This window comes from Rhodnius prolixus, unplaced genomic scaffold (genome assembly GCF_049639745.1).
Source record: "Rhodnius prolixus isolate KJV_2025 unplaced genomic scaffold, Rpr scaffold_6, whole genome shotgun sequence".
NCBI classification, from domain to species: domain Eukaryota; kingdom Metazoa; phylum Arthropoda; class Insecta; order Hemiptera; family Reduviidae; genus Rhodnius; species Rhodnius prolixus.
This window is the reverse complement of record NW_027411634.1, coordinates 15264070-15288451: the sequence shown is the minus strand read 5'-3', so window position 1 is coordinate 15288451 and position 24382 is coordinate 15264070. Positions and strand designations below refer to the sequence as shown.

At 33.2% G+C, this 24382-nt stretch overlaps 1 protein-coding gene and 1 long non-coding RNA gene across 4 annotated transcripts in view; both read right to left on the bottom strand.

Moving 5' to 3' along the window:
- The window catches only part of Ten-a (Teneurin-a transmembrane protein), a 1628256-nt gene that overhangs the window by 461248 nt on the left and 1142626 nt on the right, over positions 1-24382 (bottom strand). The gene's annotated exons all lie outside the window — the stretch shown is intronic.
- Positions 11246-23213, bottom strand: LOC141461019 (uncharacterized). The gene is made up of 5 exons (XR_012462461.1): positions 22251-23213; positions 21800-22103; positions 21681-21718; positions 17577-17678; positions 11246-11755 (listed from the first exon to the last, which is right to left on the bottom strand). It is a non-coding gene; the product is annotated as an uncharacterized lncRNA (long non-coding RNA).

The following is a 24382-nucleotide window of genomic DNA, read 5'->3' as shown; positions in this document are numbered from 1 at the left end:
TAGAAGTTTAATTTAAACAACTTTTTTTCTTGAAATGAAACCCTGCTTGAGTAGGTCTTTTACGAAGAATACATACAATTTTTAATTATACGTGCTATGACCAACTGTGTAATAACAAACCTTATTTTTGACTAAATATTTACATTAACTACATTTGCCAGGCGTGAAATGAATACCATAGATCTGCTTGTTTTGGAGATAAAAATTCTTAAAAGAGAGAAAAATAGGAAAATCTTCCTTAGTTTTACTAGAATTTCCTTGTTTTCTGTTTATAACAATGTATTCTTAAGGCAGGCGTATATTGTACACCAAAGGTCGGCTAGTTTTGGAGATAGAGATACTTAAAAAAGAGAAAAATAAGAAAAGATTCCTTAGTTTTACTTGACATACCTTGTTTTCTGTTTCTAACAATGTATTCTTAAGGCAGGCGTATATTGTACACCAAAGGTCGGCTAGTTTTGGAGATAGAGATACTTAAAAGAAAGAAAAATAGGAAAATCTTCCTTAGTTTTACTGGACATTCCTTGTTTTCTGTTTCTAACAATGTATTCTTAAGGCAGGCGTATATTGTACACCAAAGGTCGGCTAGTTTTGGAGATAGAGATACTTAAAAAAGAGAAAAATAAGAAAAGATTCCTTAGTTTTACTTGACATACCTTGTTTTCTGTTTCTAACAATGTATTCTTAAGGCAGGCGTATATTGTACACGACAGGTCGGCTAGTTTTGGAGATAGAGATACTTAAAAGAAAGAAAAATAGGAAAATCTTCCTTAGTTTTACTGGACATTCCTTGTTTTCTGTTTCTAAAAATGTATTCTTAAGGCAGGCGTATATTGTACACGACAGGTCGGCTAGTTTTGGAGATAGAGATCCTTAAAAGAAAGAAAAATAGGAAAATCTTCATTAGTTTTACTGGACATTCCTTGTTTTCTGTTTCTAACAATGTATTCTTAAGGCAGGCGTATATTGTACACGACAGGTCGGCTAGTTTTGGAGATAGAGATACTTAAAAGAAAGAAAAATAGGAAAATCTTCCTTAGTTTTACTGGACATTCCTTGTTTTCTGTTTCTAACAATGTATTCTTAAGGCAGGCGTATATTGTACACGACAGGTCGGCTAGTTTTGGAGATAGAGATACTTAAAAGAAAGAAAAATAGGAAAATCTTCCTTAGTTTTACTGGACATTCCTTGTTTTCTGTTTCTAAAAATGTATTCTTAAGGCAGGCGTATATTGTACACCAAAGGTCGGCTAGTTTTGGAGATAGAGATACTTAAAAAAGAGAAAAATAAGAAAAGATTCCTTAGTTTTACTTGACATACCTTGTTTTCTGTTTCTAACAATGTATTCTTAAGGCAGGCGTATATTGTACACCGTAGTTCGGCTAGTTTTGGAGATAGAGATCCTTAAAAAAAAGAAAAATAGGAAAATCTTCCTTAGTCTTACTGGACATGCCTTGTTTTCTGTTTCTAACAATGTATTCTTAAGGTAGGCGTATATTGTACACCGTAGGTCGGCTAGTTTTGGAGATAGAGATCCTTAAAAGAAAGAAAAATAGGAAAATCTTCCTTAGTTTTACTGGACATTCCTTGTTTTCTGTTTCTAACAATGTATTCTTAAGGCAGGCGTATATTGTACACGACAGGTCGGCTAGTTTTGGAGATAGAGATCCTTAAAAGAAAGAAAAATAGGAAAATCTTCCTTAGTTTTACTGGACATTCCTTGTTTTCTGTTTCTAAAAATGTATTCTTAAGGCAGGCGTATATTGTACACGACAGGTCGGCTAGTTTTGGAGATAGAGATACTTAAAAGAAAGAAAAATAGGAAAATCTTCCTTAGTCTTACTGGACATGCCTTGTTTTCTGTTTCTAACAATGTATTCTTAAGGTAGGCGTATATTGTACACCGTAGGTCGGCTAGTTTTGGAGATAGAGATCCTTAAAAGAAAGAAAAATAGGAAAATCTTCCTTAGTCTTACTGGACATGCCTTGTTTTCTGTTTCTAACAATGTATTCTTAAGGTAGGCGTATATTGTACACCGTAGGTCGGCTAGTTTTGGAGATAGAGATCCTTAAAAGAAAGAAAAATAGGAAAATCTTCCTTAGTCTTACTGGACATGCCTTGTTTTCTGTTTCTAACAATGTATTCTTAAGGTAGGCGTATATTGTACACCGTAGGTCGGCTAGTTTTGGAGATAGAGATCCTTAAAAGAAAGAAAAATAGGAAAATCTTCCTTAGTTTTACTGGACATTCCTTGTTTTCTGTTTCTAACAATGTATTCTTAAGGCAGGCGTATATTGTACACGACAGGTCGGCTAGTTTTGGAGATAGAGATCCTTAAAAGAAAGAAAAATAGGAAAATCTTCCTTAGTTTTACTGGACATTCCTTGTTTTCTGTTTCTAAAAATGTATTCTTAAGGCAGGCGTATATTGTACACGACAGGTCGGCTAGTTTTGGAGATAGAGATACTTAAAAGAAAGAAAAATAGGAAAATCTTCCTTAGTTTTACTGGACATTCCTTGTTTTCTGTTTATAACAATGTATTCTTAAGGCAGGCGTATATTGTACACGACAGGTCGGCTAGTTTTGGAGATAGAGATCCTTAAAAGAAAGAAAAATAGGAAAATCTTCCTTAGTTTTACTTGATATACCTTGTTTTCTGTTTCTAACAATGTATTCTTAAGGCAGGCGTATATTGTACACCAAAGGTCGGCTAGTTTTGGAGATAGAGATACTTAAAAAAGAGAAAAATAAGAAAAGATTCCTTAGTTTTACTTGACATACCTTGTTTTCTGTTTCTAACAATGTATTCTTAAGGCAGGCGTATATTGTACACCACAGGTCGGCTAGTTTTGGAGATAGAGATACTTAAAAAAGAGAAAAATAAGAAAAGATTCCTTAGTTTTACTTGACATACCTTGTTTTCTGTTTATAACAATGTATTCTTAAGGCAGGCGTATATTGTACACCAAAGGTCGGCTAGTTTTGGAGATAGAGATACTTAAAAAAGAGAAAAATAAGAAAAGATTCCTTAGTTTTACTTGACATACCTTGTTTTCTGTTTATAACAATGTATTCTTAAGGCAGGCGTATATTGTACACCAAAGGTCGGCTAGTTTTGGAGATAGAGATCCTTAAAAGAAAGAAAAATAGGAAAATCTTCCTTAGTTTTACTGGACATTCCTTGTTTTCTGTTTCTAAAAATGTATTCTTAAGGCAGGCGTATATTGTACACGACAGGTCGGCTAGTTTTGGAGATAGAGATCCTTAAAAGAAAGAAAAATAGGAAAATCTTCCTTAGTTTTACTGGACATTCCTTGTTTTCTGTTTCTAAAAATGTATTCTTAAGGCAGGCATATATTGTACACCACAGGTCGGCTAGTTTTGGAGATAGAGATACTTAAAAAAGAGAAAAATAAGAAAAGATTCCTTAGTTTTACTTGACATACCTTGTTTTCTGTTTATAACAATGTATTCTTAAGGCAGGCGTATATTGTACACCAAAGGTCGGCTAGTTTTGGAGATAGAGATACTTAAAAAAGAGAAAAATAAGAAAAGATTCCTTAGTTTTACTTGACATACCTTGTTTTCTGTTTATAACAATGTATTCTTAAGGCAGGCGTATATTGTACACCAAAGGTCGGCTAGTTTTGGAGATAGAGATCCTTAAAAGAAAGAAAAATAGGAAAATCTTCCTTAGTTTTACTGGACATTCCTTGTTTTCTGTTTCTAAAAATGTATTCTTAAGGCAGGCGTATATTGTACACGACAGGTCGGCTAGTTTTGGAGATAGAGATCCTTAAAAGAAAGAAAAAAAGGAAAATCTTCCTTAGTTTTACTTGATATACCTTGTTTTCTGTTTCTAACAATGTATTCTTAAGGCAGGCGTATATTGTACACCACAGGTCGGCTAGTTTTGGAGATAGAGATACTTAAAAAAGAGTAAAATAAGAAAAGATTCCTTAGTTTTACTTGACATACCTTGTTTTCTGTTTATAACAATGTATTCTTAAGGCAGGCGTATATTGTACACCGTAGTTCGGCTAGTTTTGGAGATAGAGATCCTTAAAAAAAAGAAAAATAGGAAAATCTTCCTTAGTTTTACTGGACATTCCTTGTTTTCTGTTTCTAACAATGTATTATTAAGGCAGGCGTATATTGTACACGACAGGTCGGCTAGTTTTGGAGATAGAGATACTTAAAAGAAAGAAAAATAGGAAAATCTTCCTTAGTTTTACTGGACATTCCTTGTTTTCTGTTTCTAACAATGTATTCTTAAGGCAGGCGTATATTGTACACCGTAGTTCGGCTAGTTTTGGAGATAGAGATCCTTAAAAAAAAGAAAAATAGGAAAATCTTCCTTAGTCTTACTGGACATGCCTTGTTTTCTGTTTCTAACAATGTATTCTTAAGGTAGGCGTATATTGTACACCGTAGGTCGGCTAGTTTTGGAGATAGAGATCCTTAAAAGAAAGAAAAATAGGAAAATCTTCCTTAGTTTTACTGGACATTCCTTGTTTTCTGTTTCTAAAAATGTATTCTTAAGGCAGGCGTATATTGTACACGACAGGTCGGCTAGTTTTGGAGATAGAGATACTTAAAAGAAAGAAAAATAGGAAAATCTTCCTTAGTTTTACTGGACATTCCTTGTTTTCTGTTTATAACAATGTATTCTTAAGGCAGGCGTATATTGTACACGACAGGTCGGCTAGTTTTGGAGATAGAGATCCTTAAAAGAAAGAAAAATAGGAAAATCTTCCTTAGTTTTACTTGATATACCTTGTTTTCTGTTTCTAACAATGTATTCTTAAGGCAGGCGTATATTGTACACCACAGGTCGGCTAGTTTTGGAGATAGAGATACTTAAAAAAGAGAAAAATAAGAAAAGATTCCTTAGTTTTACTTGACATACCTTGTTTTCTGTTTATAACAATGTATTCTTAAGGCAGGCGTATATTGTACACCAAAGGTCGGCTAGTTTTGGAGATAGAGATACTTAAAAAAGAGAAAAATAAGAAAAGATTCCTTAGTTTTACTTGACATACCTTGTTTTCTGTTTATAACAATGTATTCTTAAGGCAGGCGTATATTGTACACCAAAGGTCGGCTAGTTTTGGAGATAGAGATCCTTAAAAGAAAGAAAAATAGGAAAATCTTCCTTAGTTTTACTGGACATTCCTTGTTTTCTGTTTCTAAAAATGTATTCTTAAGGCAGGCGTATATTGTACACGACAGGTCGGCTAGTTTTGGAGATAGAGATCCTTAAAAGAAAGAAAAAAAGGAAAATCTTCCTTAGTTTTACTTGATATACCTTGTTTTCTGTTTCTAACAATGTATTCTTAAGGCAGGCGTATATTGTACACCACAGGTCGGCTAGTTTTGGAGATAGAGATACTTAAAAAAGAGAAAAATAAGAAAAGATTCCTTAGTTTTACTTGACATACCTTGTTTTCTGTTTATAACAATGTATTCTTAAGGCAGGCGTATATTGTACACCAAAGGTCGGCTAGTTTTGGAGATAGAGATACTTAAAAAAGAGAAAAATAAGAAAAGATTCCTTAGTTTTACTTGACATACCTTGTTTTCTGTTTATAACAATGTATTCTTAAGGCAGGCGTATATTGTACACCACAGGTCGGCTAGTTTTGGAGATAGAGATACTTAAAAAAGAGAAAAATAAGAAAAGATTCCTTAGTTTTACTTGATTTACCTTGTTTTCTGTTTCTAACAATGTATTCTTAAGGCAGGCGTATATTGTACACCACAGGTCGGCTAGTTTTGGAGATAGAGATACTTAAAAAAGAGAAAAATAAGAAAAGATTCCTTAGTTTTACTTGACATGCCTTGTTTTCTGTTTCTAACAATGTATTCTTAAGGCAGGCGTATATTGTACACCGTAGTTCGGCTAGTTTTGGAGATAGAGATTCTTAAAAAAAAGAAAAATAGGAAAATCTTCCTTAGTCTTACTGGACATGCCTTGTTTTCTGTTTCTAACAATGTATTCTTAAGGTAGGCGTATACTGTACACCGTAGGTCGGCTAGTTTTGGAGATAGAGATCCTTAAAAGAAAGAAAAATAGGAAAATCTTCCTTAGTTTTACTGGACATTCCTTGTTTTCTGTTTCTAAAAATGTATTCTTAAGGCAGGCGTATATTGTACACGACAGGTTGGCTAGTTTTGGAGATAGAGATACTTAAAAGAAAGAAAAATAGGAAAATCTTCCTTAGTTTTACTGGACATTCCTTGTTTTCTGTTTATAACAATGTATTCTTAAGGCAGGCGTATATTGTACACCACAGGTCGGCTAGTTTTGGAGATAGAGATCCTTAAAAGAAAGAAAAATAGGAAAATCTTCCTTAGTTTTACTTGATATACCTTGTTTTCTGTTTCTAACAATGTATTCTTAAGGCAGGCGTATATTGTACACCACAGGTCGGCTAGTTTTGGAGATAGAGATACTTAAAAAAGAGAAAAATAAGAAAAGATTCCTTAGTTTTACTTGACATACCTTGTTTTCTGTTTATAACAATGTATTCTTAAGGCAGGCGTATATTGTACACCAAAGGTCGGCTAGTTTTGGAGATAGAGATACTTAAAAAAGAGAAAAATAAGAAAAGATTCCTTAGTTTTACTTGACATACCTTGTTTTCTGTTTATAACAATGTATTCTTAAGGCAGGCGTATATTGTACACCAAAGGTCGGCTAGTTTTGGAGATAGAGATCCTTAAAAGAAAGAAAAATAGGAAAATCTTCCTTAGTTTTACTGGACATTCCTTGTTTTCTGTTTCTAAAAATGTATTCTTAAGGCAGGCGTATATTGTACACGACAGGTCGGCTAGTTTTGGAGATAGAGATCCTTAAAAGAAAGAAAAATAGGAAAATCTTCCTTAGTTTTACTTGATATACCTTGTTTTCTGTTTCTAACAATGTATTCTTAAGGCAGGCGTATATTGTACACCAAAGGTCGGCTAGTTTTGGAGATAGAGATACTTAAAAAAGAGAAAAATAAGAAAAGATTCCTTAGTTTTACTTGACATACCTTGTTTTCTGTTTATAACAATGTATTCTTAAGGCAGGCGTATATTGTACACCACAGGTCGGCTCGTTTTGGAGATAGAGATACTTAAAAAAGAGAAAAATAAGAAAAGATTCCTTAGTTTTACTTGATTTACCTTGTTTTCTGTTTCTAACAATGTATTCTTAAGGCAGGCGTATATTGTACACCACAGGTCGGCTAGTTTTGGAGATAGAGATACTTAAAAAAGAGAAAAATAAGAAAAGATTCCTTAGTTTTACTTGACATGCCTTGTTTTCTGTTTCTAACAATGTATTCTTAAGGCAGGCGTATATTGTACACCGTAGTTCGGCTAGTTTTGGAGATAGAGATCCTTAAAAAAAAGAAAAATAGGAAAATCTTCCTTAGTTTTACTGGACATTCCTTGTTTTCTGTTTCTAACAATGTATTCTTAAGGTAGGCGTATATTGTACACCGTAGGTCGGCTAGTTTTGGAGATAGAGATCCTTAAAAGAAAGAAAAATAGGAAAATCTTCCTTAGTTTTACTGGACATTCCTTGTTTTCTGTTTCTAAAAATGTATTCTTAAGGCAGGCGTATATTGTACACGACAGGTCGGCTAGTTTTGGAGATAGAGATACTTAAAAGAAAGAAAAATAGGAAAATCTTCCTTAGTTTTACTGGACATTCCTTGTTTTCTGTTTCTAACAATGTATTCTTAAGGCAGGCGTATATTGTACACCGTAGTTCGGCTAGTTTTGGAGATAGAGATCCTTAAAAAAAAGAAAAATAGGAAAATCTTCCTTAGTCTTACTGGACATGCCTTGTTTTCTGTTTCTTATAATGTATTCTTAAGGTAGGCGTATATTGTACACCGTAGGTCGGCTAGTTTTGGAGATAGAGATCCTTAAAAGAAAGAAAAATAGGAAAATCTTCCTTAGTTTTACTGGACATTCCTTGTTTTCTGTTTCTAAAAATGTATTCTTAAGGCAGGCGTATATTGTACACGACAGGTCGGCTAGTTTTGGAGATAGAGATACTTAAAAGAAAGAGAAATAGGAAAATCTTCCTTAGTTTTACTGGACATTCCTTGTTTTCTGTTTATAACAATGTATTCTTAAGGCAAGCGTATATTGTACACGACAGGTCGGCTAGTTTTGGAGATAGAGATCCTTAAAAGAAAGAAAAATAGGAAAATCTTCCTTAGTTTTACTTGATATACCTTGTTTTCTGTTTCTAACAATGTATTCTTAAGGCAGGCGTATATTGTACACCACAGGTCGGCTAGTTTTGGAGATAGAGATACTTAAAAATGAGAAAAATAAGAAAAGATTCCTTAGTTTTACTTGACATACCTTGTTTTCTGTTTATAACAATGTATTCTTAAGGCAGGCGTATATTGTACACCAAAGGTCGGCTAGTTTTGGAGATAGAGATACTTAAAAAAGAGAAAAATAAGAAAAGATTCCTTAGTTTTACTTGACATACCTTGTTTTCTGTTTATAACAATGTATTCTTAAGGCAGGCGTATATTGTACACCAAAGGTCGGCTAGTTTTGGAGATAGAGATCCTTAAAAGAAAGAAAATAGGAAAATCTTCCTTAGTTTTACTGGACATTCCTTGTTTTCTGTTTCTAAAAATGTATTCTTAAGGCAGGCGTATATTGTACACGACAGGTCGGCTAGTTTTGGAGATAGAGATCCTTAAAAGAAAGAAAAAAAGGAAAATCTTCCTTAGTTTTACTGGACATGCCTTGTTTTCTGTTTCTAAAAATGTATTCTTAAGGCAGGCGTATATTGTACACGACAGGTCGGCTAGTTTTGGAGATAGAGATCCTTAAAAGAAAGAAAATAGGAAAATCTTCCTTAGTTTTACTGGACATTCCTTGTTTTCTGTTTCTAACAATGTATTCTTAAGGCAGGCGTATATTGTACACGACAGGTCGGCTAGTTTTGGAGATAGAGATCCTTAAAAGAAAGAAAATAGGAAAATCTTCCTTAGTTTTACTGGACATTCCTTGTTTTCTGTTTCTAAAAATGTATTCTTAAGGCAGGCGTATATTGTACACGACAGGTCGGCTAGTTTTGGAGATAGAGATCCTTAAAAGAAAGAAAATAGGAAAATCTTCCTTAGTTTTACTGGACATTCCTTGTTTTCTGTTTCTAACAATGTATTCTTAAGGCAGGCGTATATTGTACACCACAGGTCGGCTAGTTTTGGAGATAGAGATACTTAAAAAAGAGAAAAATAAGAAAAGATTCCTTAGTTTTACTTGACATACCTTGTTTTCTGTTTATAACAATGTATTCTTAAGGCAGGCGTATATTGTACACCACAGGTCGGCTAGTTTTGGAGATAGAGATACTTAAAAAAGAGAAAAATAAGAAAAGATTCCTTAGTTTTACTTGATTTACCTTGTTTTCTGTTTCTAACAATGTATTCTTAAGGCAGGCGTATATTGTACACCACAGGTCGGCTAGTTTTGGAGATAGAGATACTTAAAAAAGAGAAAAATAAGAAAAGATTCCTTAGTTTTACTTGACATGCCTTGTTTTCTGTTTCTAACAATGTATTCTTAAGGCAGGCGTATATTGTACACCGTAGTTCGGCTAGTTTTGGAGATAGAGATTCTTAAAAAAAAGAAAAATAGGAAAATCTTCCTTAGTCTTACTGGACATGCCTTGTTTTCTGTTTCTAACAATGTATTCTTAAGGTAGGCGTATACTGTACACCGTAGGTCGGCTAGTTTTGGAGATAGAGATCCTTAAAAGAAAGAAAAATAGGAAAATCTTCCTTAGTTTTACTGGACATTCCTTGTTTTCTGTTTCTAAAAATGTATTCTTAAGGCAGGCGTATATTGTACACGACAGGTTGGCTAGTTTTGGAGATAGAGATACTTAAAAGAAAGAAAAATAGGAAAATCTTCCTTAGTTTTACTGGACATTCCTTGTTTTCTGTTTATAACAATGTATTCTTAAGGCAGGCGTATATTGTACACCACAGGTCGGCTAGTTTTGGAGATAGAGATCCTTAAAAGAAAGAAAAATAGGAAAATCTTCCTTAGTTTTACTTGATATACCTTGTTTTCTGTTTCTAACAATGTATTCTTAAGGCAGGCGTATATTGTACACCACAGGTCGGCTAGTTTTGGAGATAGAGATACTTAAAAAAGAGAAAAATAAGAAAAGATTCCTTAGTTTTACTTGACATACCTTGTTTTCTGTTTATAACAATGTATTCTTAAGGCAGGCGTATATTGTACACCAAAGGTCGGCTAGTTTTGGAGATAGAGATACTTAAAAAAGAGAAAAATAAGAAAAGATTCCTTAGTTTTACTTGACATACCTTGTTTTCTGTTTATAACAATGTATTCTTAAGGCAGGCGTATATTGTACACCAAAGGTCGGCTAGTTTTGGAGATAGAGATCCTTAAAAGAAAGAAAAATAGGAAAATCTTCCTTAGTTTTACTGGACATTCCTTGTTTTCTGTTTCTAAAAATGTATTCTTAAGGCAGGCGTATATTGTACACGACAGGTCGGCTAGTTTTGGAGATAGAGATCCTTAAAAGAAAGAAAAATAGGAAAATCTTCCTTAGTTTTACTGGACATTCCTTGTTTTCTGTTTCTAAAAATGTATTCTTAAGGCAGGCGTATATTGTACACCGTAGGTCGGCTAGTTTTGGAGATAGAGATCCTTAAAAGAAAGAAAAATAGAAAAATCTTCCTTAGTTTTACTGGACATTCCTTGTTTTCTGTTTCTAAAAATGTATTCTTAAGGCAGGCGTATATTGTACACCGTAGGTCGGCTAGTTTTGGAGATAGAGATCCTTAAAAGAAAGAAAAATAGGAAAATCTTCCTTAGTTTTACTAGAATTTCCTTGTTTTCAGTTTCTAACAATGTATTCTTAAGGCAGGCGTATATTGTACACCACAGGTCGGCTAGTTTTGGAGATAGAGATCCTTAAAAGAAAGAAAAATAGGAAAATCTTCCTTAGTTTTACTGGACATGCCTTGTTTTCAGTTTCTAACAATGTATTCTTAAGGCAGGCGTATATTGTACACCGTAGGTCGGCTAGTTTTGGAGATAGAGATACTTAAAAGAAAGAAAAATAGGAAAATCTTCCTTAGTTTTACTAGAATTTCCTTGTTTTCTGTTTCTAACAATGTATTCTTAAGGCAGGCGTATATTATACACTATAGGTCGGTTTGTTTTCTATGCGCAGGTTTGTGGTGTAGAATATTGTGTGCTTTAAGCGAATTGCTAAGTTGTTTTGCGAAAGCATTGCGACTTTTTTAATCAAGTCTGCTGGTAAAAGTTCTAATACTCAGAGAACCACTGTTTTAAGAATTTGTATGAAAAAAATGGCTTGAAAATAATTAAGTTCCTTCATAAGTAAACACTCGTTTCTTTTTGTTTGTTTTTCTTTTCTTGCTGCAGTTATACCAGTAATTAGTAAAGAGCACCTTAGATAATACAAATTTATTTTCTGAATTCGAAATTGTGAGTTCCAATAGTTACATTATGTTGTCTATTAATCAAGTATTCACTAAATGTAGGGTCGCGAAAGGCTGGCCACATGCAAATTACTGAACAAAGAACATATACCCCATTTCCGCTTCTTTAAACGCTGATTCAGCAATATAACATCAAGTTCAGTCTTCTTTTTTGACACTGCAGATCCGTAAAGCCTTTTCAGAATTTTTCTTTTTTTTATAAATATTTTATCATTTGATGATTGCTGTAAAGTTTATAACAATGGATGTGAAAATTGTAACCTTTCCTATTTTCATGGAAAGCTCCCAGTAAAAAGCTTTTCAATAAACTTTTTAAATTAATGAATAAACATTTTACAACTACTGTCAGAGACAATACTGCTTCTTTCTTTTTTCCAAATATTACGCAGTTCTCTGAATTAAATTTATAAATTACGAAATTGGAAAATGTTTGTTATAAAATTCATTTAGATATAAACGATATTCGTATGGTATTATTTGTTCTGTACACAAGTAGACCCCCCTAAGGAATATTTTATTTTTATAAAATTGAAAATAAAAACAAAGAATACGCTATGAAAGTGGAAATATTTGAGGAATGTTTAATTAAGAAATGTCAAATTGGAGCAAACATCATACATTCATTGTTCTTGTTTAAATTGTATTTCTTTTTTATAACATCTCTCTCACAGTTAATTTAGAATCTATTAATTATTATTTTTATTCCTATTATTTGAAAACATCGGAGAAATGCGTGAACTATAGAGAATATAGAAGGATGCACTTCTCAAATTCGAAACCAATACTTGCGACTTACTACACCATCGTATATTCCTATAGTTTTTGTGAAATACACATTTAAAATTTGATATATGCTCTTTCTAAACTTATAAATTTAAGAATAACCATCTAATCTTTTAAGAAATGATCTTCACTTTTACTAAAAAGTAAATAAGGTAAGAAAAGATGTAGCTTGAAAGCTACCGTGTACAGTTAAAATCTTAAATTCTCTTTCTTAGGAATTGAAAGTGGATAAGGAGTTAAGGCAGGAGATCCATTATCTCTTGTTCTAATTAATGAGGTCGTGAAATTCACTGTAAAAGTCGTTAGAACTAAGTCAGGTGAGATCATATTTTATAGAATGACGTTTTTGCCTAAAATGTCTAGCTTATACTTGTAGAACCAAGTGATTGCTAGTTTACCCATTACAGAAATTTGAGAGCGCCGTTAATAAATAAGAATTGATAATAATTATTCGCAGTAATCAAAAAAGAAGTATACATGAAGACGTTAAGCAGAAAGCGGTTAGTTTTCGAAAAATCAGCAAATGCTTGAGCACAGCTTTCCGACAATACGAGAATTCAAGTATCATGTGGCGAAATAGCGGCAGATATTGCTTGCTTTCTGGAAGCACTTCGTTTTAGTGTGACGTCACAGGAAGCTAAGATAGTTTTGTACAAAACAGGAACAAAGCAGGCAATAACTTATGCACGCAAGACTTGGAGTGTTTGTTAAGGGAGAGTGAAATGATTCTTGGAGGTTTGGGAATATTTTTTGGTTAAATTTCTGTACTTAGAGAAATCTTTGGAGTCAAAATGTTAAATTGAGAATGCGATGCGAATATTGTGGCTTGTTGTGAAGCAGGCCCAATAAAGATGGCTGGGGTTACTAGAAAAAAACAGAAGTTGAGTTATTTCCAAGGATCTAAGTGGGTTCCAAGGATGGTATGTCCTTGTCCAGCACTTATAGCTATCCTTCGGGTATCTGAATCATTCTTGGATAAAGGCATCAAAGCATCCATCTCCCCGGCCGGCACCATCGCCTTCCATCAACCTTCATCAGGTACCCACAAATTCGTCAACGCCATTTGAGGAAATTTGTTAGCTTGAGGAATATATCCTTGTTCCGGCTGAGGTACACTTTTTGCCTGCCTCAGACCAGGAAACACCCCTCATCATCGTGTACCCTCGCAGAAAGGGCCTAGGCCCCATAATAGAACTTTGTCGAGTTGCCACAGCAATCGTACAGTAGCTTTACTCAAATTATTTCTGCCCAGGTCATTGCGTTTGCTAAATAATTCCCAAACCATCCTTTAGCTGATAACACAGAAATTTAGCACATGCCAACCTGATTATCGAAGAGAAATAAGTACTTACTGATCCACTTAGTTCCTTTCGTGGTTAAACTGGACCTGTTATCGAAGAGAATTAAGTATTTACTGATCCACTTGGTTCATATCGTGGTTAAACTGAACCTGATTATCGAAGAGAAGTATTTCCTGATTCACTTAGTTCCTATCGTGGTTAAACTGAACCTGATTATCGAAGAGAAGTAAGTATTTCCTGATTCACTTAGTTCCTATCGTGGTTAAACTGAACCTGATTATCGAAGAGAAGTAAGTATTTCCTGATTCACTTAGTTCCTATCGTGGTTAAACTGAACCTGATTATCGAAGAGAAGTAAGTATTTCCTGATTCACTTAGTTCCTATCGTGGTTAAACTGAAAGCCTCTTCATATTGAATGATTTTCGGACTTAGAAGAGGCTACGGAAATTTCGCAGGTGTTTTTTGAGCACAAATACACAAGCCCCAGATACCCAGACGTTCTCAGTTTACCAAAGAATATTACTTGATACCAGAAAAGATGGATTTGTCGCTCCATTTCATCATGGTAATCATCTCTAGGAAAACATTTGTGAAGAAATTAGATTTTGTTCATTGCGTCTTGAGAGAGATTCCAAAGAGAGGAACTAGCTAGCATCCAGGAATAACCATTGCTTGTGTACGTGGTTCACTTTTATTATAACGCTTAATTATTTCTTTACAAGGTACCTACTAGTGTAATAACATTTCTTATAAATAACTCAAATTACAATAATTACTAAATAAATACTTTTGCCATTAAAATTAGCATCACAAAAAAAATTAGTTCTATTTCTGTCACGAATTCCTTTTAAAATCAGTAAAAGGTAATAAAAATATTCCAGCCAAGTTATCAAAATATTTAATTTTTTTGTAAAAAAGAAAAAGAAGCTTACTCACGCAATAATAAAAAGATTTTCGCATGAAGTGAAAATTCAAATTGGCTGCTCCAAAAATAGAATTATATTTTGGAAAGGTCAGAGCGTGAGGAAAGGTTTATACCAACAAATTATTAATTTTAAATAGATTGTTAGGGAAGGGATTAGCTATGAGGTTAGCATACTGGACTCCCACGCGGAGGTCCCGGGTTCGAATCCAGCAGCTGACCCTTAGATTTTCTCTTCCTAGGAGCTTCTTACAGCTCACTGTCCGGTGATGGACAATGTTGTCTGTAACGAGAGAACACTGTCCGGAGGCCGGCAGTGCACTGGAAAAAGCTCCGGGCGCTAATGACCTCAGCTGTTGATGCGCCAAAAAAAAAAAAAAAAAAAAAAAATAGATTGTTTTATTTTTAAACGAAGCTAATTTATAAAAAGGTACCTTAGACTTAGACCCAACATTGTATGTAATTAGTCTTTTTGATTTATTAAAAAAAATTAATATTATTAAATAAAATGCGTTTCCAATAAATTATGGATGAAATAGTCAATTGATGCCATTAATTGACACCTAAGCGAAATAAGAGATTTTATCATTTAGTAATATTTTGCTTATTAGTTATGGCTGTACAGTAGGGTGTTTCGAAAAAATGTTGACTTTTAAATTTTAAAGAGCGCCGGGCGGAAAATCAAAGTTCATTTAAAGACAAAAAGTTTCGTTCGAAATAGAGCAAAATCGATTAATATTTAGAGGTCGCTACCATCGATCAAAAAATTTTTGTTTTGCCTTTTTTTTCCATAGAAAATGCTTATTAAATGTTTTGTATCTTTTCCAATTATTAGCAAAACATGTAATTGTACAAAGTTTATTTAAATATAATTTGCTATAAAGACAATGCAGTTGGAATCATTTTAATGGCCTTTTTATTTTCAAAATTATGAATAATTAAAGAAGCTGAGTGTGCTGCTAGCAGTCATAGGGTGAACATCTATGTGTAATGTGAATCAAATTTATTGTGATTAACCCCAGTTAGAGAAGTTTGTTTTTTGTGAAATTCAGCATAATCATTCTTTAATAGAATCTGCTTTTCGTGAGAAAATTTGGAGAAAAAATATCGAGTGGTTTCGTAATTACGACAGTTTGTTTAAATTGGTTTCATTTAATCCAGTGCATCAGTTACTATATTACGGGAGTGGTGGGGATTGCATTCACCGTCTCTTGTGTGTGTACGTACTTTGATACTGTCTACAGACAGCGTTATTGCATACAAACCTTCGTAAATAGCATATTTATTTTGACTAATAATATAGTAGATTTTGAAAGACATTAATTTAAAAGAAGTTAGGGGAAAAATTATTTTAGTAAAGTGTTTTAATATGAAGTGATACTTATTATGTTTTCCTCTGATTGGATGATAACCAGGCTATTTAATAATCTTTTCGTATGTCTAAGAAAGCTGAGAATATATTTAAAAAAGATTCAAGTACACCAAAAAGAGTTAAAAGCTCTCCTGAACTCACAAATAGAGTTGTAGAAAATATGGGTTCGCCAAAGGAAGTAACTATTAACTTGGAAACTTTGTCAGCTCTTCTGGATAAAAAAAACTCGCGCATTTGGCAACAAAAGTAGATTTTAAGGAGTTACGTGAAGAATATCGTTTAATAAGAGAAGAAAACAAATTATTAAAAGAAAATATTGAGCATTTAAAAGAAGCAAACAGTAGCAATTTGCCATGCTGAATACCTTTTGTTCTTGTTACATTTGTATAATTGTATTTAGTTAAATAAAGGTCTTAATAATAATTAAAGAAGCTGTATTAAAAAAAAAAATATATTAAGAAAAATCTACATTTTTGAAAGATTTCGATTAATTAACGTTAAAATCACTTTATTTTTTATGTGTTTCGACAGAATTTAAAAAGCAAATAATTTTGGTTACTGAAACGTCCAAATTAGGGAATATTTTGCATTTATTGTTACAATTTGAAATTGATTGATTGACAGTAAGTAGTGTATTTATGGGGCTTCTGGGCCAATTTTTTTGCTCCTTATTTGCCCCTCCCTATCTTAAGGAGCAAAAAAATTGACCGGGAGGAGCAGAAAAGATAGGGAGGAGCAAAATAGGAGCAAACAAAATGACCGGGAGGAGCAAAAAGTGGTCGGGAGGGGCAAATAAGGAGCAAAAAAATTGACCGGGAGGAGCAGAAAAGATAGGGAGGGGCAAATAAGGAGCAAAAAAATTGACCGGGAGGAGCAGAAAAGATAGGGAGGGGCAAATAAGGAGCAAAAAAATTGACCGGGAGGAGCAAAAAGTGGTCGGGAGGGGCAGAAAAGGTCGGGAGGGGCAGAAAAAGTCGGGAGGAGTCTCGCCCCTCCTGACCCTCTGCCCCTCTGGCCCAGAAGCTCCATAAATACACTACTACAGTAAATTAATGAAACACATAAAAAATGAAGTGATTTAACAGTAAATTAACGAAACACATAAAAAATGAAGTGATTTTAACGTTAATTAATCGAAATCTTTCAAAAATGTATATTTTTCTTAATATTTTTTTTTTTTAAATACAGCTTCTTTAATTATTCATAACTTTAAAAGGAAAAAGGCCATCAAAATGATTCCAACTGCATTGTCTTGTTAGCAAATTATATTTAAATAAACTTTGTACAATTACATGTTTTGCTAATAATTTTAAAAGATACAAAACATTTAATAAGAATTTTTTATAAAAAAAAAAAAAAAAAAATTGTTCGATCAATGGTATCGACCTCTAAATATTAATCGATTTTGCTCTATTTCGAACGAAACTTTTTGTTTTTAAATGAACTTTGATTTTCCGCCCGGCGCTCTTTAAAATTTAAGTCATCATTTTTTGAAACACCCTAGTGTACAAAGAATCTCACAAATTGTATTTGTAAAAAAACAACTAATTCGAGCTCAAAGGAAGTTAAAAGCAGTTAAAAACCGAAGGAAGCTCAAAAAATTATTTAAACTATTACAATAACTAATTTTATTAGTAGAAAGATATAAAGAACTACATATACTTACATATAAAAAGTTTTGATGGCAACATGGTTTTTATTTTGATTTAGGATCTAGTTTCCATCGTATGATTTAGAATTTTCTGTTATTTGCAAGAAGAGATTGCTTCTGAAATTTTTAATTGTAGAATAAGTTAATGTTTAATAAAACATGAGAAATCAGAGAGAACTAATAAAAATATGTCAAAAAACCAAAATCAAGAAGCACAAGTTTTAATTGTGTTCCAAAAAATAAAAAGTTATTACCAATAAATAGTAGAAAATTAATAATAAACACACAAAGTGCTAAATAATATAAACAACATAAAAGCTTATTTATTACCCAAATAAAATAATGAAAGGGAAAGCAAAAAAGATTGTGGCCAGCTCCTGATGGGCGTTGGTTTGTTGAGAGGAATGTTGAGGAAAGAAGAAGGAAGGCTCAGATGAAACGAAGAGAATGCAAGGGGAAACGCAATATGTACTTGTTTAAATATACAAGTATATGGAGCGGAGTAAGAGCGGCTCTGTTGGTACTTGGCATTAGGAAACCGGATGTAGACTTACTGACTGCGGAGCTAGGGCAAATATTAAGGCGGACCAGTCTAGGGCTGGTTGGGCTACTCAACGGGTTGGTTTCGTAGTTAAGAGCTGTGGGAGGCTTTACTTCATGAAGTTATATATATATATTCATTATATATATATATATATATATATATATATATATATACTAGTAACCTCTCTTAATAATTAGTGAGATTTGAGGGTATATAGTGCTATAGCAACATCCGTACAAGCACTGCCCCCCACGGCCTGGGCTTTGGGCTTGCTTAAAGGAGAGAAAACACCCAAAGGCTACATTTAGTGGAACCTCATAATTCCCTAGTAGGCTGTGTAGCCGGTAGTGCTTGAAAGAATAATGAACTATACTACACCAAATGATAGATCTTCCATACATTTCAAATGTATTTCAGTATTTATATGTTTTAGCCAACACGTCAATCATTATGAATCAATTGTAATATTTTGAAGTCAAGATTAATTTGATCGGTTTTAACAAATTGATTTGATTTATGTTTTTAAATTTGAAATTATTGAGCCTAAAATTTAACTCCTATAAAGTAGTTTATTTCAGTTACAATATTCTCTCAGCATTATTTGCTAGATTTACATTAAATAATAAAATAGCATAAACAACGTTCATATTCAAGTAAAGTAAAGACTAGGAAACATCTAGGTGACACATACTTAACTACAAAGTTAAGTCATATTAATCATTAAATGAAAAATCCAAATCAGCGTAGTCCGGGAATCGAACCCAATACCACAATACATATTAGCTTTGCAGGGCATTGCCTTTAACCGCTCGGCTACTGTGGCGTCTACATATTTAACTATAGAAGTCGCTTTAAACTTACAATGAGTTAAGTCATTTTTTTTTTTTAATTAGATTGTTTCTATTAACTCTTTGAGGCGCACGATTTTAAAGAAAATAAAAGCCCTAGTTGCACAGAATTTCTTTTATTATAAAAAAAATGGAAATAAACATTCATTTCCATTATTTTACGTAATTATTATTCAAAATAAGAAAAAAATTAAATTAATTCCCATTTACACTCAGATCTAAATATTCCTCTCGTTACTGAAATAGCCCAGTCTCGATACACAAAACTCCACTCAAATCTAGACAATCATTACAATCCTCTGATCCACAACATGTCTATAAGAACTCTTCCTTCAAATCCACAGCGCAGACTAAAGCGGCGGTGGCCACGCGATCATCTCAACATATAACGCCGACCTCCTTTGGCTGTCGCCACAATCTGGCGAACTAACGGCTTCCATCACTGGATGGTTGTCGTTCTCTCCAATCACGCCCTTGGCGCACATGCATGTGCGCGAGTATGTATGTACACACACACACATATATACGTGCATGTGTATTTGCGCTATCCTTATCTCTCATCTCTTTTGCTTATTGTACTGGGTACAGTTGCAAAATAAATGAACAAATTATCTATGACTATGGGTAACTTCAACTTTTCGTGGTGGGTTAAAATATATCCCACCATGCAGCAAAAGCTAAGCAAAAGGTGGGACAGTTTTTAACTCACCTAGCCGCAAAGAGTTAATATTTTTAAAACTAGAGAATTGTAGAAGAAAAAAGTCGAACGAGACGTTCACAAAAGATTCTTTTTTTTTTATCAAAGTACACGTAATTAGCAATTTTAATTACAAATAGTTATTATTTTAAGTGTATCAGCTGTCTCTACATTATTATAATTAAACAATATAAAGTTCAGGTTATGGTAATTAACTTTTCTTTGCTATTTTTTATAAAAAAAAAAAAATAAAGTAAAAGTACAAAAAAAGCGAGCTGTTGAATGCAAACTTCTTTTTAAAAGTTTGTATTCTACAATTATGTACATTTAAAAAACGCCCTACAAATGTAATTAACCTTGTCTGGTTAGATTAACCTATTTTTTTTGCTGCTCTACCTTCTCTGGTCTTGTTAAATATTTAAATTTAAATTGAAAGAGGTACGTGTGAGCTTTTTCTTTTGTAATACCAGTCACAAGTAAACGATTGCAATATAACCCAAGCTCAGAATGAAAAGTTTAATTCCATGCAAATTAAATATTTGCGATATAATGGGTAACTATAGGGTAAAAGTGTGGGATGAAGCAAGGGAATTTACTTTGGAGTAGAAAGGTAAAACACTGTTGGGAAGGTAACTTTCTCTGGGGCGCGTCAAGATAGCGCTAAAGTCGCTCGCCATCTAGGACCGAACTACTACTGTACGTACAGCACCAACTTGCATATCCGTGACACTTTCTAAACGGTAGCCGTCTCTTTGAAATTAATTCAATATAAATGTAACATCTTTATTTAATTAAGTTGCAACTTCTTTGCTAACAAAATGAATTACTTTAGAGATAATAAATTTTAAATTAATGAGTATTAAGTAATTTTGTGTTATTGCGCGTCAGTTAATTAAATTCAAGGTAATTGGTGCCATATCTCAGGCAAAAAAAATAAAGTAGAATAAAATCAAAAACTTCTGAAATATCCCAACTATTTAGGTACGACTTTAACCTTTATCCTAGCTATGCAGGAAACGGATGCAGTCAAAAATCTTAGGTGCGGGTAACTGTGTATGATTTTGTTCTAGTGGGAAATATTTTGTCGAAATTTGGAATTCTACGACGCATCACTCTTCCTCCTGTCTTTTACAATCTTATTCCTTTACCAGCAGTCAACGTAGTCGGCTACCTTGGGCTTTACCCTGACAAAAGACTTACATGGAATCCTCATACACGACTTAAGGAGAACAGAACTCAATAGGCGCTTCTGACAACTGAAAAGACTTCTCGACAACAGATCAAAACTCACTCGTAGACAACAAAAGACTTGATTTATGTGAGTACATTAAAGCCAGTCTGGACTTATGGCATCGGACTGTGGGGTTCAACCAAACGCTCAAATCTCTACAAAGGATCCAGTCCTTGCAGTCTAAAATTCTTCGCTCTACAGTTAAACGCTTCTTTCTACGTCACCAATTAAACCATTCACACAGACTTACAACATTCCTGCCGTCACATATATTGCTCAAAATACCATCTTAACTAACAATCTCATCACAATCCACTGGTGCAACTTCTATCTTCCAGAACATTTCCAGACAACACTCTTAGACGTCTTAAAAGACAGTGGCCTCGCGATCTCCTCTCTGATGAAGAGAGTCAGTAGAATTTAGAATGTTATTGGAGTGTTACCGTTGGGTAACTTCTCCACTCTGATATGTGTGATATGTTGCTTATTGTTACCCTTGTTGCTTAAAACGCAATGCGTTGATTGTAACTAAATAAATGATTTAAAAAAAAAAAAAAAATGGAGCATTTTTTCAATTATTAAAAAGAATTGGATTACATTTATCAAAACTTTTCTAGGGAATAATTTTAGAGACAATTCTTTACAAAATATTGAGGTTTGGTCAAATAAAACAATTTGATGAACATTATGAATGCTTTTTGCTTATGGAATTGCAATGAATTTTGATTTGACTGTCATTATTAATTTATTAATGAACGAGTTGACAATAATATTTTATTATTAAATTTAATGGACATACGGAATGCAACTTTGGAGCTCAACCACAGCTTCTAATATCTAAAAAATAAAATTTAATTCTTTTAATAAAAAACAGTCCGTCGAATCGCTAATGCTCCTTACTTTGCATCTAACTCTTACCTTGCACCGAGATTTCCCTTGTTCCTTATACTTCTAAAGCTACAAGATTCTACTACGCCAAACACCACTCTTCAATTTCCTTACATTTTAATCCTCTAGTTTCCCAAATTACTGTATTGTCAGAAAATCTTCCAAGACGGTTGAAACGTCCATGGCCACGTGATCTTCTCAGTGAAGTAAGTACCAGTGCACAATAGTGAAATGCATTTCTTTGGACGTTTCACCATTGGGTGAATTCTCCTCTCATGTTACTCACGAATATATACATATACAGTCGACTCTCGATAAATCGAAATCCAAGGGACTACAAGAAAAATTCGAATTATCGAGACTTCGAATTATCAAGAAGTTTGAATTATCAAGAAGGGGGGAAAAAAATTCGAATTATTAAGAGTTTTTATTATGTATATATGTATGTACACACGTATATTGAAAATACGTATGAGCTTACCTAAGTTTTAGACATGTTTTAGCCTCAAGTAAAAAAGTAAAAATAATGAAAACGACAAAAAAATTACATATGTATTAACATTTCAATAAATAATAATATACATATGTACCTAATTAAAAAAATGAAGAACAGTTTTTTGTTACAAAGTGGCTTGACTTAGTCAGTGACTTAGAATTGTAGAAAGCGTTGATGGTGGAATATTGAAAGTTTTGGCGATATCTTGTTTTTTTCGAACCACTTTTCACGGCTGCGATAATGTTTTCTTGGTCGGACACAGTACGGGAGACGTACGTACTTCCCATTGTGTCAAACTAAGAAAGAGAATTGGAAAGTTAAGCTGGGCTGAGAGGAGGGAAACATTACGCAGGAAATGAACAATAAGCGGAAAATGAGAAGTAAACATTACTAGGGAAAATTCGAATTATAAAGAGGGGCATGCGGCCTCCTTCGAATTATAGAGCCTTCTCCTCCCCCTGTTGTTAAGAAAAGGATTTCGAATTATCGAGCGTATCTAAATATACTGCATTTTTTCGATTTACCGAAGCTAGCAGCTGTAGAGTTCGAATTATCGAGGTTCGAATTATCGAGAGTCGACTGTATAAATGTTGTATCAGCTTCACTTGTTGCAGAAATGTACTGCAGTTGTGAAAATAAAGTTTAAATTAAAAAAAAAATGTAACAAGTTTATTTGAATTATATACTATAAATTTATAAGGCACGACCAAACACTGATGTCACAGCCTTATAGAGCCTTTTTAATTCATTGCCGGCCACTGGAAAATGTTCTCTCAGTTTCCTCACAACATTGTCTAACTGTAGTGAGCTGTAGCAACAGCTCCGAGATAGGGAAAACTCAAAGTGCAGACAGCCAGATTCAAATCCAAGATAATCGCTTAATGGAATCCATTTCCAGCTTGTGGTATTTTCATCAAATCCAGAATTTAAGCAAAGCATTTAATATTCCATCAAATTTTTCAGTTGAAAGTGTAAAAGTTAAAAACAAAATTCCATTTAAAAATCTTTCCAGTAAGTGATATTTTCAGTTCAGTGATTTTGATCTGTGATTATGATTTGAGATTACACCATTATTTCTTCACTAAGTAGAAGAAAGCAAATAAATATACATTTACAAACTATAAAATATTGTAAATGCAAATTACAATAGAGCATATGCATTAATTCCACAATACAGGAAAGCTAAATATTGATTTGGCCATAACGTTACGCACATTTACAACACGCAATGACTGTAGTATATAGTACATCTTGACCGTTGTACAGGACAATCCATTAGATGCGGTCAGATTGGTCTGGAAACCATTTGGTGTTGGGTACACAGATCCTGGCCACAAACCAGCATAATATTGTTATGTCTACCACTTTACTATTGTTTATATAAATTAATGGAGGAAATATCATTTTATTTTCCTTTAAATGTATTAGATGGACACAATATTCATTTTATGACTAAGATATTTATTAATAAATACATTATTTTTTTAAAAAAAGGCTAATAAACTATATTTTTGGAATGAATTCTAAGTTTATTAAAGCCAATGTAATTACATAAAATGAGGTTAGAAATAGTCGGTTAATGTTAACACCAGACTTACCAGTTATTTACGAAATTTTGGTTAATTTATTCATTAGTTTGGGGGTGCAATATAATAAAAAGAATATACAGGGTGTTCATTTTAAGACGGCTAAAATGCATTTCTTGCTTAAACGGTTGTTCTGAGCGAAAAATGGTAGAGGAAAAATTTGTAGCCAGTCACCTCTAGTTTCAGAATATGCGACTTGATTTTAGATTTCTGATTGCGTACGCGGCTGACGCGCTACCAAAAGTAAGGGTTCGCAGTTGACTCCCATTTTCATATTCACAGTTTTAAAGAGTATAAAAAGTTATGAAAGAAACCGGAAGCCGCAATTCGATATCTTCAAAATTAAAGGTGCTAGGCCATTTCAAAATCTGGTATTTATTAATCATATTTCAATATTTTACTTGTTATCAAAGAGAAAGAAGAGCACGCGATAGGTCATTTTTATGTATTTTTCATCCCCTTTCTACTAAAAATATTGCCAAAGCAGTAAAGCTAGTATTTTTCTTAATATCGGGAAATAAGTCGTTTTCC